Genomic DNA, 18,287 nt, shown 5'->3' with positions numbered 1-18,287 from the left:
AGTTGAACAAACTGCCCTAGATTGGGGGCTGGTGAGCCCGCCCCCAGCTCGTGCATGAAGCTCAGGGCGCCCAGACCCACGTGAGCTGCACTGAAATTAGCACCTACACCTCAGAGACAGACAGAAACAGATAGAAAAAAAAAGGGGGGGGGGAGGAATTTGGAAGGGGAGGCGGGGGGAGAGAGAAACAAGTGCTGGCTTCACTGACAGCTAAGGTTGCTGCGTGACTTCTGGCCTCGGGCCATTATTAGTGTTCATGTCATTCAGTGTAAACGCTAGATCACCGTGCCACTTTTTATTGCTTGAGGAAGGGGAGCACTAATTTCAGATCCTCGTATGCAGGGGGGCATCATGAACCCGCGTTTGAACTCTTTTTATACTTGAGAATGTTACTTGTGCATTTTAATGGAAACTACAGAACCAAACGCTTGTAATATCAGAATGAGCTTCGTGAAGAGTTGCAATAGCACCACCCACACCCGCCTTCGCCCTCATGAATATGATGCAGCTATGTGGAACGCAGATGCTTCGGAAGCTGGTGGCGTGCAAAAAGGTATTCTGAAGGAAGAGCACTAGATAGATCACACACACACACACACACCCTTGCACACAAGTACACACACACACAGGGACATGCGTGTGATGGTGGGAGGCATCATGATGTACCACCCACGCTGGCTCAACAAATAAATGAACCCAGGCTGGTACATATTTATTAATAGACCGTTTGGACAGAGCAGAACACGCCGGGGGCGTCACAGGCCCCTCCTCTTAAAAAAAGCAACCTCTCTAAGCACTCCTCGCATCCCTTTAAGCCGTAGCAAGCATGTACGTAAATGACACATTTGAGCTGTACTGTTTTTTTATTTTTGTAGCTTCACCCTGTGAGTCAGATGGTTGCGTTTCCTGTAGCTTTTTTTTTTTAAAAAACCAGTTTGTTGTATCCTCCTCAACGCCCTCATTCGTCTCTTTTTCTCTCTCTGTTCTTACCCTCCAACCTCGCCGACCACTTTGTTGGCTGAATATTCAAGAAGGCTGACCATCACTCATGATTATCTATTCCTTAGTCCTGCATCAGGGACGTTGCCTCACATTAGTCACAGGTCCCCACGTTCCCCCTCACTTCATCCTCCCCTTCTTCTCTCTGGAGGTGACCTAAACCTGTCAGATCCAAATCACGCCCGCACCACCCCCGTTCCAACAGGACATGCGAAAAAGGCGAGCTGCGTTTGGTGACTCGGTCTGAGACGCAAAGGGGTTCTGCAGCACGCGACACAGATGCACTGATATATGTATATGTTTCCAGATGAATAATTTCTGCGGGGATGTGGTGTTCTGGAATACGGGTCACGCTGTCAAATAACAAGCCTTGCGAGAAGAGACATTTGGCGCACGCACCACATCCACCCAGAAATGCCCTCCTCGCGCGGCATGACATCAGCTCCCCCCGCCAGTTCTCCCTCGCGCCCAATCCCCCTTTTTTCCAGTCCGCCCCCGACCATTTCTCCCCCTTTTGATGCATCCCACACCCACCCACATGCACTCCCTCCTCTGTCGTTTTACTTCCTACCCTCCTCGCCCACCCACATCCTTCCCCTCCTGTCACAGCCGTCCCTCCCGTCGCCTCCTCTCCTGCCCAGTAGAAGCAGCCGCCGCCTCTCTCTCTCTCTCCCGCCCCTCCTGCCGCCTCTCTCCGTCTCCTCCCCGTTTCACCTCAAATAACCCGCCGTTCCTCTCCTTCGCCATCCCCCTCCCTTCGCTTCTCTGGCTCCCTCCTTCCTCCATGTTGTACACATCGAAAGCGCTCGCTCTGCAGCCCACTCCCCCATCCTCTCGGCCGCCCCCGCATTCGCATGATCATCACCATGAGCATAGCGAGCTTGTTTAGGCTCCTAAAAGGGGGTCTCTCTCCCCCACCCCACCCCCTGCACTGTCTAATGCTCATCGGAGGCAGCAGCCGCCGCCGCCGCCGCCGCCCCGCTGAACTAACTGTGCACTTGACACTTCCAGAGGCGTCACGTTCAGCTCGGGCGAGGGTGCTGCCTCGGGGCTTTCATTTCGTTATTCTCTTCTGCCTTTCTTCCTCTCCGCTACTCCTAGGAGCACCCCCCCCCCCCAGCAGACAAGGGAGAGAAAGGGAGGAGCAGCTGTTGCTTCCTTCCTGAAAGCTTGGCATAGCAGTCCCTGCTGTTTACTTTTTCACTCTCGGGGCAGCCCTGTCGCCAAACATTCCCAGTCATGAGATTTCCCTGGAAAGGATTTTTACTCTGAAGAGCGCCTCCCCCCTCCCTTGGTTGCGCCAGCGCTGTGTGAAATCCAGGGGGCTTCGGATTACACAGCCGTGCTTGGTGGGAATTTCTTCAGTCACACTGTGCTCCTACTCTTCTCCGCTTCTCACACGCAAGGCAGCTCGCGAATGTACCTCCCCTCCTCTAGCGAAGATCTCATCCGCTAGGGACCTCCTGGGGGTAGCATCGCTTTACTGCCGCCAGATTTCCCTTCCTTTAGAGGAATGTCCCTCGTTCCAGGACATCAAAGCTGCATAGTACATAAGGGTTATACCTCAGCCACGTAGAAAGCATTCCTCAGAACACACTGTTCAGTGCCCGTGTCCCTTATCTTTGAAATTTCTGAAAAAGATACAGCCGAGCCTTTCCTCCAGCCAACCCACCGCTCCCGCAATGGATGGAGGTTCTGGTTATAGGGGGCGCTCCTCAGTCATTCTTCACGATAACCTTCCAGGCATGCAGCAAGATACATCTGTTGTGTTGGTTGTTTACATATACTCAAGGGCTGTTGAGAATTGAAATTTGTGCAGATGAAGGAGAATTATGGGAGACTGAATACAGGGTGGTTTTTTTTTGGTGTGTGTGTTAATTTTTGTGTATAAAACAAACATACCAAAGAGTATTAAAACAGAAACTTTAGATTTTTTCCCCTTAAACCTGTCAAACAAAATACCAGACAATACCTGCAGGTACAGAAAGGTACAAAAAGCAAACATATTCAGAATTTACTCATGTTCAAGGCATAACAGTTTTCCAAAACAAAATAGTTCAGTGTCTGTGAACATAAGAACATAAGAACAAGCCAGCTGGATCAGACCAGAGTCCATCTAGTCCAGCTCTCTGCTACTCGCAGTGGCCCACCAGGTGCCATTGGGAGCTCACATGCAGGATGTGAAAGCAATGGCCTTCTGCGGCTGTGGCTCGCGAGCACCTGGTCTGTTAAGGCATTTGCAATCTCAGATCAAAGAGGATCAAGATTGGTAGCCATAAATCGACTTCTCCTCCATAAATCTGTCCAAGCCCCTTTTAAAGCTATCCAGGTTAGTGGCCATCACCACCTCCTGTGGCAGCATATTCCAAACACCAATCACACGTTGTGTGAAGAAGTGTTTCCTTTTATTAGTCCTAATTCTTCCCCGCAGCATTTTCAATGAATGCCCCCTGGTTCTAGTATTGTGAGAAAGAGAGAAAAATATTAATTCACATTTCTCACCAGAATTTGGTATAGACATGAGGAATTCCATTGTGTATCTTATCTATTGCAAGGAGGAGATAAACTATGTCATTCAAGACTTTAAACTGTGAGATCTTCTAAAAGGAGTTTGGGCAACTGATATGGAAGATGCGAACACCACATGGTCTTCTTCCCCAGTCCAGGTTTTTGTGTATGGTTTGTTGCCAGGGAGAAGGTTTGGAGATGGGACTTATTAAAACAGTTCCTGTTGCTGACAGCTCTTCTGTTGTTGTGGAGAGTGAGAGTCTCATGACTGGAGGGAGTCAGTCTGAGGAGTAGGGAAGTAAACCCAGCTTAGAAGGAACCCCTTCCTTGGGTGACAGACCAATATTATCCCATACCAAGGATACCCCTCTGGAATTTGAGGAAGTTGGATTTTGGGTAGTAGATGGTTTAATTATTAGGATTAGAGAGAGGGGGGCCTGTGCACGGGTGTAGTAAGGGGGAGTGGGGAAAGGAGCCCTGGGCACCTCTCCTGTGGGTCATGTGAGGGGCACATTCAGCTGCCCCCTATCCCCCCAGAAGTGAGAAGCTGGAGGAGCATTGCATTGCCTGATACTACCTCTTCCTACATCCCCCCTCCAGCCTTCCCCTCAGTGTCCTCAGCTTTGACTTCTGGGGATTTTCCTGCCCAGAACTCACTGCCCAAAATTGCTACCCCAGCAGCCTCACAGGCATGTGCAGAGGTGGCAAGGGAAGCATTTCCTCCCACTCCAACATTTCCCCCCACCCCCTTGCCACAGCTGCTGTCGTCACTTTTTAGTCAGTTCCACAGAATTGTTTTGCAGATTGCATATCCAGCTCCTTATGTTGATCGATAGTGCTGACATGTCAATCATGTATTCTTTCTGTTTCTCTCAGGCAATTTTCCCTTCCCTTGGAGCTCATCTCAAGGAACCAAGGGACCTCCATATATACATATTTCTCCAGCTTCAATGCTGTGGGAAAAATGATAATATAAATCTGGATCAAATAGAAAAAGTTACAATTTGATAGTAGACTAGCCGTATCGGCCACACATTGCTGTGGCTCATCTGGTGAAATGCCATTTGGTGCATGCCACCCCTAACTCCCTCCCATTCCTTTGCATGCCACCCCTCCCTCTCCCTCTCCCTCTCCCTCTCCCTCTCCCTCTCCCTCTCCCTCTCCCTCTCCCTCTCCCTCTCACTCTCACTCTCCCTCTCCCTCTCCCTCTCCCTCACTCCCCACCCCCTACCTTCGCTAAGGTGGGAGGGCCATGTCCAGATGCTGGGCCCCCTTCCTCTCCTCCCTTGCATGCCACCCCTCTCTCCCTCCCCTCTCTCCCTCCCCTTCCCTTGCATGCTACCCCTTTGACGGTCCATAACTTGAGGGTCCATAATTTCCCTTGCATGCCACCCCTTTGAGGGTCCATTTACCAACAGCATGTGATGTCCAGATGCCGGGCCCCCTCCCTCTCCTTCCTTGTATGCCACCCCTCAATCCCTCCTCTCCCTCAATCCCCTTCCCTTTCATGCCACCCCTTCGAGGGTCCCAAACTTGAGTCCATAACTTCCCTTGCATGCCACCCATTTGAGGGTCCATTTAACAACAGCATGTGAAGGAAGAAACATGCATCCTGATTGGCTTATGCATTGTTGTGTCAAAATGTGAAAGGAACACATAAAAACACGCGTGGAGTCGCGTGGAACGTTGTGTCCAAATTTCAGAGCAATCGGTGAAGAACTTTTGGAGATTTGGGATTTGTAACAAATGAGCACTTACATTTTTATTAATATAGAAGATGAATATAGTCAAAAGTAATATTGCTGCCATCACATTCTGAAATTTTAGAATGATGGACATAGAAACAACTAATGCTACATGTTGCTATTTCTCTCTGGTAAGAGATACATTTTCATTACAGCAGAGTGCACTAAGTAAAAATATACCAGAGCTTACCCAGGCATGCACGTGTGCTAAGATACTTGGAGTCAGTTTGCAGTTTCAAACTACTATGAGGAGTCTTCATCATAGAGCTCCATTGTATATAGGAAAGTGAAGAGATTCTGTATTCTAATCTACTAGATGGATGGTGAGAGATGTTCTCTGCACCCCTGCCCACATGGTACAAGATGAAGTATGCTTGCAAAAATGGAAGTGTGTGGAGGAGAGGTAGGAAGAAAGGAAGATCCCTGAGAGTAGCAATCTGCCCACCAAAGGGATAGTGTCAGAGGAGTAGAGAAAAAGTGGCCGGTGTCTTGACCCCTCTATCTCTCCGACTCACAGATCAGTCCCCTTCTATTACTGAGAAACAAGACAGCACACAGTCCTTCACCTCCAACAGTATACATTTGAACGACCAATTCAGTTTTTTTCCAGCTGCGAGATCTCTGCTGCTCCCTCTAACAATGCCTACTTATTAGTTACCGGTGGTTTGTAATCCTTCTACTCATTGATCACACCCAGGTGACACCTGTGTTGGATAAAAAGGAAATAAATTGCTGGCTATTAACACATTAAGGTCACCTTACCTCCAAATCTTGTCTAATCAGAGTCACATATACAAACTGAACAAAAGTGTCAATAATGAATGATGATGTTGAGACTAAAGGACATCATGGACTATAAACAACAATTCACTACCAGTGTTCAGAGTTTTCCAGCAACAGATAAGTAAAACTGTTCCAACTGCAGTCTCACAAATACTCACCCTGATGACAACAACATCTCATGATCAACAGCTTTAGCAACAGTGGGTGGATTTTAGAGTGGGAAACTCAGGCTTAAATCCAAATGTGGCTATGAATCTCTTTGGGCAGCTGTGGGAAAGTCACTGTTTCTCACACTATTGTAACTCACAATATTGTTATGCATATGACTCTGTATATACTACCTTGAGCATCTTGAAGGAAAGGATGGATACATATCTTCTGAAAATAAAATAGCACTGTGGTTGGTGCTAAAGTGCAGTATCCCAGGGGACGGCATCACCTTTGTGTGGGGTCTATAGATCTTCTTGAATTACAACTGATCTCCAGACTTCAAAGAGCAATTCTTCTGGAGAAAATGGCTGCTTTGGAGGGTGGACTATATGGCATTGTACCCTGCTGAGGTCCCACTACTTCCTAAATCCTGCCGTCCCCAGGTTTCACCCCCAGATCTCCAGGAATATTCCAAACCAGTGTTGGCAAACCTAATCCTGTGTCAGATCTATGTGTGTCTACTTAAATAAGTCCATTTACAGTCCAATCCTAAACAGAGTTACCAACTTCTAAACGTGTTGACTTCAGTGGACTTAAATGGATATAATTCTGCTTATGCAAATTGGAGATTGCCTCTTGCTTTTGCCCAACTGGAGACTGCAGAAGACTTTTCAAGGTTCAGGGGGATTTTTACACTTGCATAGGTACAATTGTACAGTGTAAGTTCCTTAACTGGGGCAGGATCTAGGACTTCAGACTGCATTAATGCAAGATAGAGATTTGCACACTTGCACCTGTGTAACTGGTACCATGTCCAGTTCATTCACTTTTTGACATTGAATGAGATTAGGGTCTTGAGAGAATAACACACTATGACTGCAATGTCATTCTGCCCTCCTCCAACAGTTCCCTTGGCTGTAAACATTGTTCAGCTTTTAAGAGAATACACCTTTTATCAAATAGGACAAATTAACAGCAATTGGTCCTTTGGCATATTGAACAGTACTGCTGGCTTGACAACTCTGCAGCATATTATCCTTTTAAAGCATTATATGAATTAATTCTTCCTGTAGAACTAGCAGAAAATCTTGTTCGTTTGTATGTCACCTCTAAATGAAATGCACTGGCTATTACTATGCCCTTTTAATCAGTCAGTGAAATGGTTGAGCATAATCTGTCTTCCTATGGCTATTTGAAATCTGGAATCTCGTTGCAGTTTGACAGTTTTAATTAGGTCAATGTTTCTTTTTAAAAATCCAGACTTTGGGAATCCAGACACATCTAGTCAAATCTAGATGCTGGATAGCCAGGACGATATTATAGCATGTATCAGCAAGGGTTATTGGTAGTTGGACTAAACTCACAGCTTCCAAAATTTGTAAAAGTCCTCCTTGAGGTTTGTAAGTCATTGATAGGGAGAGGCAGATGTTTTTTCCTATTGCCTCTATGGCCAGCTGTAGTGTTTCTTGATGAAGTCAACAGGATTATCCATGACAGGAGTGTACATAGCCTGCAAATATTTTCCTGCTTGTTTGTCTAGGGATGTGGGAAAGTCACTGAGGCAATTCCCTAATTTTTTTTTACTGACTTTTGCTTTTTTGGTACTCTGTCTTGGACAATGACAACTTGTCACCCTTATCCATCGTTTGTTCTTTGCCCTGGTTAGTTCAGGGCAAAAATGGAAATTCTCACCAGGCAGCGATGGAGATTTACCGAAGGATCAATCTCAGGGCTGCATCTTTCATTTCAACATCCTGAACACAACCAGTCAGCCACATTGCTGCAAGGCTTTACGAAGCAGGGTGTTAATACGAGACATACGCCGCCGCCGTTTCGCTTTATCCTCCAGGCACAACATAACAAGGTTGTTGGCCGAAGGCTGACTGTGAAGAGCTCCAGGACCGGTCATACCGACCCATTGGGTGAGTGGGCAACAATGTGACAAATGACGTTCAGTGTTGGCATGTGGAAGGGGATGCATTCTGGAATTTAAAAAAATTCCCAACTTCAAGTATAGGCTAATGAGGTCTGAACTTGCTGGGGATTACGGAGCACGATTAGAAGAATCTTTGGAGTTGGCGGAAGGTGGTTTCCGTGAAAATGTAAACCTGGCGCGGGTAAAAGCGCGGGAAAAAAAGCAAATACCACATTAGGAGGGCCGTAGAAAGGGACTGAAAATAACTTGGCGAACTGATATATCGACACTTTATAGATGAATCGTAGAAACGACACTCATTTGGGATTACTGTGGCGCATTTTCTGGTCACTATAACTCAAAAAGGACATTGCAGAGTTGCAAAAAGTATAAAAGAGGGCAACTAAGATGATTAAAAAAATGGTTAGAGCACTTTCCCTATGAAGAAAGAATGGGACTTCTCTATTTTGAAAAGAGACAACTAAGGAGGGACATGATAGACATTTATAAAATTAGGCACTGGGTGAAGAGAGTTGACAAAACTTTTTCTCCCTTTCCCAAAATATTAGAACTTGAGGGCACCCGATGAAGCTGGACAATAGATTCAGGATGGACAAAAGAACATACTTCTTTACACAGTGAATTATTAAAATGTGGAATTTGCTGCCAGAGGGTGTAGTGATGGCCACAGGCATAGACGACTTTAAAACGGATTTATATAGATTCAGGGAGGATAGGTCTATCAATCGCTACTAGCCCATGGTGACTGCAGGGAACATCCACATTCAGAGGCAAATGACCTCTGAATCCCAGTACTGGGAGGGAACATTGGAGGAAGGCCTCAGCCTCTATGCTCTGTTGTTGGCCCTTCAGAGGAACTGGTTGGGCACTGTATGAGACAGGATGTTATGCTAGATAGACCACTGGTCTGATCCAGCAGAGCTCTTCTGATGTTCTTAAGTAGTATTCAAAGATATCCCTATTTAATATTTTAAGTACAGTTAAAGTTCCACAGGAACAACTAATTTGACTTGACTTGGTTCTTTAACAGTGCAACCCTAATCAGAATTACAAATGTTTAAGTCCACTGAAATCAACAGCATTAGGTGATTCTCCAAGGTCAATTTATCGAGTGAAACTTATGTAAAAAATCATGGTTTAAGGACTCTCCACTGCTTAAGTGCTGAACATGGATTCGTCCCAGTTCTGGTGTGCACTCTCCCCCTTGTCACACATTTTTCAGAAACCTGCATGGAAGTGCAGCTTTTTGAAAAACACGCGCTGAAGCCAGTTTGGTGGGAAGGTTCAGGGGACAGAGTAGGTTTATTTTTCCCACCGTAGAGAGTGACGTGTAGCCTTCCAGCCAATCAGAGCGCAGTGGGATGTGCACAAAGCATGCACAGCCTTTTTTTTGTTGTGCACCGGTCAAGGCTACGTAGAAATGTGGAAACGCTTATTTGCAAACTGTGTAAACTGTAAACTGTGTAAACTGAAATTAGCCTTCTGTGCCAATGAAGCTGCACAGGTAAAGAGTTGGAATGGTGAAGCTGCGCATCTATGTAGCTGCGCACAAAAAACAAGATGAGGGTAGAGTATTGTTCCCGCTACAACACATTCGCCAATCAGAAGAAAGCTGCTCAAAGGCATAGGCGGGGAAATTCTACCTATGCATCTACGTAGCGATGTAGCTGCATGAAAAAAGTTTTTTTAAAAAAAGTTCCCGCCCCAACACAACAGCCAATCAGGACAAGGAAGAACAGACCTGCTGAGCAGATCACGTGTTCGTGGGGAGTGTTTACATTGCTTGAAGTTGTGATAGACATCGAGGTCTCATTAGACACATGCTGCAGGGGGGAGGGAGAAACCGTGATGAAAAAGGTGCTGTTTCTTTTGGAACCGGGATGTATCCTGTTTAGTTTTCCAGTGGTGATTCCACCATTAAGTCCTTAGAACGATGATTGAGAATATGGCCATTTCCCCACTGAGAAATTAAAGGCAGATACAACCAGGTTTCAAAAGAAACAGCACTTTTTCATTGTGATTTCTCCCTCCCCACTGCAGCGTGTGTCTAGTGAAGACCTCAATGTCTATTGTGGTTTCAAGCAATGCAACACTCCCCACGATCACAAGATTGAACGCGTGATCTGCTCAGTGGCTCTGTTCTTCCTCATCCTGATTGGCTGTTGCACAGCTATGTCACTATGCACATACGCAGATAGAACGGTTGCTGTTTTTCGCGCTAAGCTACATTTATGCGCGGCTTCAACATTTTCAACATTCTTTACCGATGCAGCTGCACTGGCATGAAAGTCTAATTTTATTTTACAGTTGGCACAGAAATCACATTCCATGCAGTCACGTTTCAACGTAGCTGCCACTGACGCAAAACAAAACAAAAAGGGCTGTGTGCGCATCGCGCACAGGCCACTGCGCTCAGATTGGCTGGAAGGCTCCATGTCACCCCCTACGATGGGAAAATAAACCTAGATCAGTGATGGCGAACCTTTTCAAGACCAGGTGCCCTAATTGCAACCCCAAACCCACTTATTTATTGCAAAGTTCCAACATGGCAATTTAACCCGAATACTGAGGTTTTAGTTTAGAAAAAAACTGTAGGCTCCAGGGCGTGCATTACTTGGGAGTAAGCTTGGTGGTAGTCGGTGACTTTGCTTTGAAGCAACTGGGTAACTCTTCCAACGGGTGAATCATGACCCTAGGAGGGTTTATTCAGAAGCAAGCCCCATTGCCAGCAACTGAGTTTACTCCCAGGTAAAGGATCGCACTTTAGTTCTTCTCATGAAAATCAGTGGGGCTTAACAGCTTAACAGGTTTACCTACACTGCTTCCCCAAAACTAGGTCTTTGGTTTAATGCTAATAATCAAGCCCAGTGGCCCAGGCCAGCCTAGATGTGTGTGTGTGTGTGTGTGTGTGTGTGTGTGTGTGTGTGTGAGAGAGAGAGAGAGAGAGAGAGAGAGAGAGAGAGAGAGAGAGAACGACTCTGTTTGCACGTGCCCACAGAGAGGGCTCTGAATGCCACCTCTGGCACCTGTGCCATAGGTTCGCCACCACTGACCTAGATTCTGTCCCCTGGTCCTCCCCACCGATCTGGTTTTGGCACATTGTTTAAAAAAGGGTGGACTTCCATGCAGGTTCTCAAAAAACACATGATAAGGGGGAGAGGGAGCGCCAGAAAAGGGATGAATCAGTGTTCGGAAGTTCAGCATGGGGAGTTCTTGCTGAAACCTTGACATTTTGCATGAGTATCATGCAATTGATTGACCTACCGTATAAACTCGTGTATAAGCCGACTCGTGTATAAGCCGAGGCACCTAATTTTACTACCAAAACCTGGGAAAACGTATTGACTTGTGTATAAGCTGAAGGTGGGAAGCCAGGAGGCAGAGGGAGCTCCTCATTTGGGTAGGGTGATTCTCTCTGATAATTGTTGCTCAAAAGGAGTTCCCTCCACCTCCCCGCTGGGTTTGAGGAAGCCCAGGCAACTGGGAGGTGGAGGGAGCTCCCTATTTGGGCGGAGTCCATCAGGGGGAGTCACTGCCCAAATAAGGAGCTCCCTCCACTTCCCGCTGGGTTTGAGAAAGCTCCAGCCTGTTGTGAGGTGGAGGGGAGGTTTGGGCAGTGGATTTCTGATGTCATTGCCTGCTAACATGATCTTCCTCCACCTCCTGGCTGCCTGGGCTTTCTCAAACCCAGCTGGGAGGTGGAGGGAGCTCCTTATTTGGGCAATGACATCAGGGGGAGTCACTGCCCAAATAAGGAGTTCCCTCCGGGTTTGAGGAAGCCCAGCCAGGGTTCCCCTTCACCCTGGAGGAGGGCAGAGGAGGGCAGCAACAAGGGCTTGTGCAGCCGCAGGGAGGTTGTCCCAGCTACGCCCCCACCCTCCACAGAGGCCTGAAGAGCCGGTTGGTAAGCAGTGACTCGTGTAGAAGCCGAGTGGGCATTTTTCAGCCTTAAAACAAACCTGAAAAACTCCGCTTATACGCGAGTGTATATGGTACTTTCTTTAAGGCATCAACAGTAGCTTGAAACAACAATAGGTATGAGAAACCACATTTAAAAGTGAACTCTAGGTTTTCTTCAGGTTAGCACTCTGGAGTGCTCGGGAGTATGTTTCAGATGAAAAAGACAGAAGCATCAATTATCTTCTGCAGCCCCTGTTCAAAGGAAAGGTGCTCTCTGCTACCATGACTAGGCTGAATCTAAAGGCAGGACAGGGACAAATTATATTTTAAAAAACATTCCAGCATGAAGTAAATGAAGAAAACAAGTGAATAAGGGTTGTTATGGGGATAACGAAGAGGAGGGGATAACTATGTGTGTTGCTCTTAAGGAAAGGCAGGTTAAAAATGCACTTGAACGAGAACTGCAGTGCATGCCAGGCCTGTGTCATCTGCAATGCATATAACTTGGAATGGGTAGGTGTGTGATAATGCTGCTACAGTGAGTTGCAAATATTCTTGCTGAGACCTGTTATGCAACAAGATATGTATGAATAAAAATCTCAAAAAAGCAGATATCACTACTGTGGTTTCTGGGTGGGGACTGCCACATGCTGATTACTTCCCATGTGTCTTGCCTCTTCTAACCAATTCCTCTTATTTAAAAGATAAAATACACATCCACATAAGACCTCCCTCCCCCACCTGCTGTAATTTTAGTACTTTTTTTTTTTTGCTTCTCTGTAGCATCATAGTGCAAGGTTGCATATTTTTCAGATAAGGCTTCATGGCAGATATTAGTCCTGCATGCATGTTGTTGATTTAGGTGCACAGGAAAGCAAAGAATGGTGACATTGCAGAATTCTCATACAAAAAGTCAACACAGAATAATTTGACATACTCCCATTTTTTTAAAAAAAAAATGCACTTCAAATGAGGAACAGGACAGAATGAATTGCATACTGACATTCCAGAGGCAGTGTATTTGCCTCTGGAAAAGCAAACTAATTGGAAAACAGAATAGTACAGGCTATGCAGGGGCGCTAATGGTGTGCAATGGGGCTTTCCTTCAAATCCACAGTTTCCACCTCTACTGCACCTCCCAAATAAGACATTCCCACTCAGAAGGTCTTCAGGAATGGCTAAGGTTGTAATACAAGTAGTTAATGGCTGAGGAAAAAAAGAGAGAAACCATTATGAACATATTTAAGAACTTAACGATGCCTAAATAATTATTTGGATTCTAGCAATGATACATTTCTAAATGGAGGTTTCACCAATTACAAAACCGCTAGGGCTTACATATTAATATGGAAACAGCAACATGGCTCATGGTGCAAGGTGAAGTATCACTGGGCACAGCTAACATTTGGGTTATATTTAACATTGTTTAGAATTTTCTATGAAAGCATCAGTAATTCAGATCTTGACTAATTCATTTTTCCATTCATCCCTCAGTCATCTTCCCTACAAAGGGTACTGGCTATCACATGTTCTAAAACTGTGAACAGTTCTAGTGATTAAAAGGTAAAAAGGTAAATGTAGTCCCTTGTGCAAGTGCTGAAGTGCATTACTGACTCATGCGGTGACTTCACATCACAACGTTTACTAGGCAGATTATGTTTGTAGGGTGGCTTGCCATTGCCTTCCCTAGTCATCTACATTTTACCCCCAGCAAGTTGGGAACTAATTTTACCAACCTCAGAAAAATGGAAGGCTTAGTCAACCTTGGTTACCTGAACCCAACTTCTGTCAGGATCAGATTCAGGTTGTGAGCAAAGCTTTGACTGCAGTGCTTCAGCTTGCCACTCTGCGCCACAGGTTCTGCTTCTACTGCTTACCATTACTTTATTTGCTGAAAAATACTTGAATGCTACAAATGTTGTAACATTAGCCTGTTGATTCACTAGCAGCACACTTCAGATGTAGTAGTCAGGGACATATCCAGGGAAATGGTGCCTGGGGCAAGCTCTCAAATGGAACCCCTCCCCCCAGCTACCCTAGACACCACCCCTCAGGTGCTCCCACCAAGCTGCCCTCCCCGCTGCCCCTGTCCCAAAGTCCCTTTTGGTGGGGTACCTTTAAAATCCCAGAGTTGTTTGGTTGTGGCATCAGCAGGCTGCTTCCCTGGTCCTTCAGGCCTGCAGGAGAGGCGGAGGCAACAAGCAAAGCAAAGAGCAAGCAGGTGGTCAAGTTTGCGCACTGTGAATCCTGGGCAGCCACTCGGCTGGGCCCTCCCCAGTAGGGCAGCAGGTTCTGGGCTGCCATGCAGCTGCTTCTTCACTCAGCTTGCTTGCCTGCTCTTTTGCTCTTTGGTGGTGATGAGCAAAGCAAAAAGTGAGTGGCCAAGTAAGAAGCAGCTGCATGGAAAGGCAGCCCGGATCCCACCTTGCTGCCAGGGACGGCCCAGCCAAGTGGCTGTCCAGGGATCAGCACTGAAACTTGCCTGATTGCTGCTCACTCTTTGCTTTGCTGTGGGCTGGAGGGGACAGGGAAGCCGTCTGCCACCACCATGACCCAAAGACTCTGGAATTTTTAAAATACCCTACAAAAGGGACTTTTTGGCTGGTCAGCAGGAAGGGATCGGGCCAATGCCCCTCCCCCCACATGATACCATAAGAACATAAGAAAGAGCCTGCTGGATCAGACCAGAGTCCATCTAGTCCAGCTCTCTGCTACTCGCAGTGGCCCACCAGGTGCCTTTGGGAGCTCACATGCAGGAGGTGAAAGCAATGAAAATAGATGGTTGGGATGCTGCTGCTATTAAAGGAGATTTGATATGGCAAGAAGGGAGGAGTTACATAGGTCTACCCCAATCCAGATTACTTAAAATCTTCTCATTTGTACCTACTGGCAATATGAGTCTCTCCTTTTAAAGTAGCTCTTCAACTGAGCCATTCATAGCAAATGCTAACTTATGACCTATCAAACCAGACCACTACAATTACTGAGATGTTCAACTGAGCTCACACCCACATGTTTGGTGGGAGAAAGTTCTGGAATTAGTTTGGACAGTTTGAATGAGCTAAAGATCAAGAAATAAAATAGGAATCTGACCAAAGAAAAAGAGAAAACACTCTGAGTTTTTGAGCAGGCTGGGAACAGCTAGGGGAAGCAGAATTTAGGGGTTTTTGTATGCTGAACTGAACTTCTCTGGAGCAAGTGTACCTGTTGTTTGCCACATGCTCAACCTCTGTATCTGCAAATAAATTGATATTGTAAAAGCATCATGTGTTTCTAGTATACTTTCTTCAACAGAACGTTTGCTTTGTAAAGCTGCTTCAGACAGCATACCACTCAAGAGAACTAATTTTTGCTAAAACATTGCAAAGAAAAGGAGGCACAGGGCTGCCAGTAAACACACTCAGAAATGAAAATGTGGCAATCACTGGTCCCTCTGTCCTTTTCCATCCCATCTCACACCAGAGTACTATGAACCTTAATACAGCACACACAGGGATTACGCACAAAGTCTTTGCTGCGCAGTAGAGGCCAGCATTCACTGCAGCAAGATTTCTTGTATGGAGCCCCACTTTCTGGAGCCCCACTTTCATTGTCCAGTTTCTCCGTGGCAAGCAAACCCACTTATAGCATGATTTAAATCTTTGCTGCCAGAGCAGGACAGGTTTGCTAGTGGGCACAGCTTTGGCCCGGACATCTCTCTATCCATGGTCAGCCTTCCCACTTCCTTGTACCACTTGGCATGCCTTCCCCCTCACCCTCCTTCATGCTGTTGGTTCCTTCCTGCTTCACTAAGTGCACTGATCAAGAGATTGAGAGATCGATCTCTCATATGTATTGTGATGGCGGGAGGTGGGGGGAGAACCCCCCTTTCCCCTTGTCTAATATCTGTGTTCAGTATCTCCTCCACCAGCACAGCCTCACCAACACAGCCTCAGATGCCAGGTGTGCTGGAGCCTTCCTCCCTTCCTCCTTCTCCATGCTGCCGGCTCCTTACTGCTTCTCTAAAGTGCACATACAGAGAGATTGAGAGATCGATCTTTCAATATAAAGTAACAACAGAGAGGGCTTTTTCAAGGAACAGTAAAAGCAGGGGTTTTTTTTGCTCCACCCCATCTCCCTTGTTCTGCTTCCGCCCTTCAGCTGGGAGGATTTTTAAAACTTTATTTCAGGCAAGTCTTTCTCTTCTCTTGCAGTGGCAGCAGAAATACAGTGTGTGTGTGGAGGGGAAGGGAGGAGGGAGCGAATATCAGCTCTGTGCTTTTAAGGCTGCTGATGAGCAGAGTTAAGAAAATGGGAAGACAACCAGAGACCCCTTTGAAACTTGCAATCAGCTTCAAGGCACTGGGCTGCCTCCTCGCATGTAAACTGAGTAATGCAAGGAGAGCCCACTATGAGCCCACTGAGCAGAGAGCAGGTTTAAGGTAAGTGCTCCATGCATAATGGGCCACAGGCAATCTGTCTGAGCCGATATGTCTGACCCTATTAGGTGTTATCTTACTTGTGTATTTCAGCCATAACTGAAACAGCTGATATCTCATAGTGGAAACTGTATTGTACAGCATCTTCAAAACCAAACCAATCAAGATGAGATTTTATTGATTTATTTAATTATTTAAATCTTTCATTTATTTCTGGTGGGGATCCAAATTGTGATATATTATCATTCTTCAGTTCTCCTCATAACAACTCAGTGAGGTAGACTAGGCTCAGAGGAGGTGGCTTGGCCAAAACTCATCTAGCAAACATTCATGGCAGAATTAGTATTCAAACCTCAGCTTCCCAGATCTTAGTCCAGTTTTCTGACCATTGTGCCATGCCGGTTTCCCTTACATTGACCATATACTTTTTAAGGTGTGTGAATTCTCTTACCAATTTCTGGGTTTGTATGAAAAAAAATTGGTAACTACAGCGATAACAATTGACATACTGTTAGCTTTGTAAACATATGCCATGTAAAGTACTTTTTTTCTTAAGGGTACTTCTGAAAAAATTCTATGAGTACTTCTAAAAGAATTCTATGTGAATTCCCCATACCTTTGTTTTTCAGTCAGAAGTCTTGATCACTTGATAAGCTTGGATTGTTGTTTTGTACTTGCTTTGCATGGAGCAAATAGCACTAAAATTATCTGTAAAGATTTATAGCTTTTGGGAGGGGGGGGTTTCGGATTTTTTGATTAATTTTTACATACTGGGAATTCCTACTTTCTATTTTCAATCCATCTTTTCCAACACTGTGCAATGGTCACATGGTATCATTTATTTTTAGCTGTCACAAACAAAGAATAACATTTCCTGTCTAGGAATAACAATACATGCATTATTTGCCCAGATCTAGCTTACGTGGAAAAATCCATCTAGCCTCTTCAGCATAAATGCTATGTGCCATTGTCCTGTGAACTTTAGACCTTCTTGGATAATCCATCACCCTCATAGCTTGCTCCTGTGTCAATAGCTGGGAACAGAGCAAGGGCTGTTGGAAGTTTCAGGGCCTTGGATGATTTGGAACTGTCAGTTGATTTTACTGGCAATGGCTTTGTTTCTGCACTTAGTATGAGCTGTAGTGGAGACACACGAAAAATTTTAAACATTGCTTTATCAAAAGGAGAAACATATTTTAATGTTCGCAAATTGGATTTTTGCCTAAAAATACCATGATCTATCAAGTATTCAGTTCCATGGATCCAGTCTACCATTAGTGGTGCCATGTAGCTGTGGGAAACAATTCATAAGTTTGCACAATTATGGGTTCCAAAAAATGTCTTGCGTTGATATAGCTGCAATGGCAATTGTGCCAGACATGTGCATACTTCTACGCTATTTGTAAGTTATACTTGATTGCTCAGTGTTACTACCATATATAAATGAATGGGCTGTATTCATTAGATGTTATTCATAAATAAGTTGCAGAAGTTAGGCAAGCATGGAAGGCAGAATCCCCTGACTTGTGCAGGCATTCACATTGCCTCTTGCTTAAATGCATATTCAAAAACAAGAAGAGCAGAAATCTTAAAAATCAGAACTGCATTTTTTTTGTTATTTTGATACCAGAACAAAAAGTTGGTCATCAATTTTCTGCTAATTTGGAAAATGGAAACATTATGTGCTCCAAGGAATAACCAAACACAGTGCCTCCTACCTTTGTTTTTACCAGAGTTACTAAATATATGAAACCTGAAGTGGTCCATTTTTAATAGTAAACTGTGTATCTGCCATTTCCCTGTTATTGTTTTTAATTTATGCAGAGCTTACTCCTTCAACAGCAATAA

Source organism: Sphaerodactylus townsendi, linkage group LG07 (assembly GCF_021028975.2).
Source record: "Sphaerodactylus townsendi isolate TG3544 linkage group LG07, MPM_Stown_v2.3, whole genome shotgun sequence".
Classification (NCBI taxonomy): domain Eukaryota; kingdom Metazoa; phylum Chordata; class Lepidosauria; order Squamata; family Sphaerodactylidae; genus Sphaerodactylus; species Sphaerodactylus townsendi.
This window is presented reverse-complemented; position numbering follows the sequence as displayed.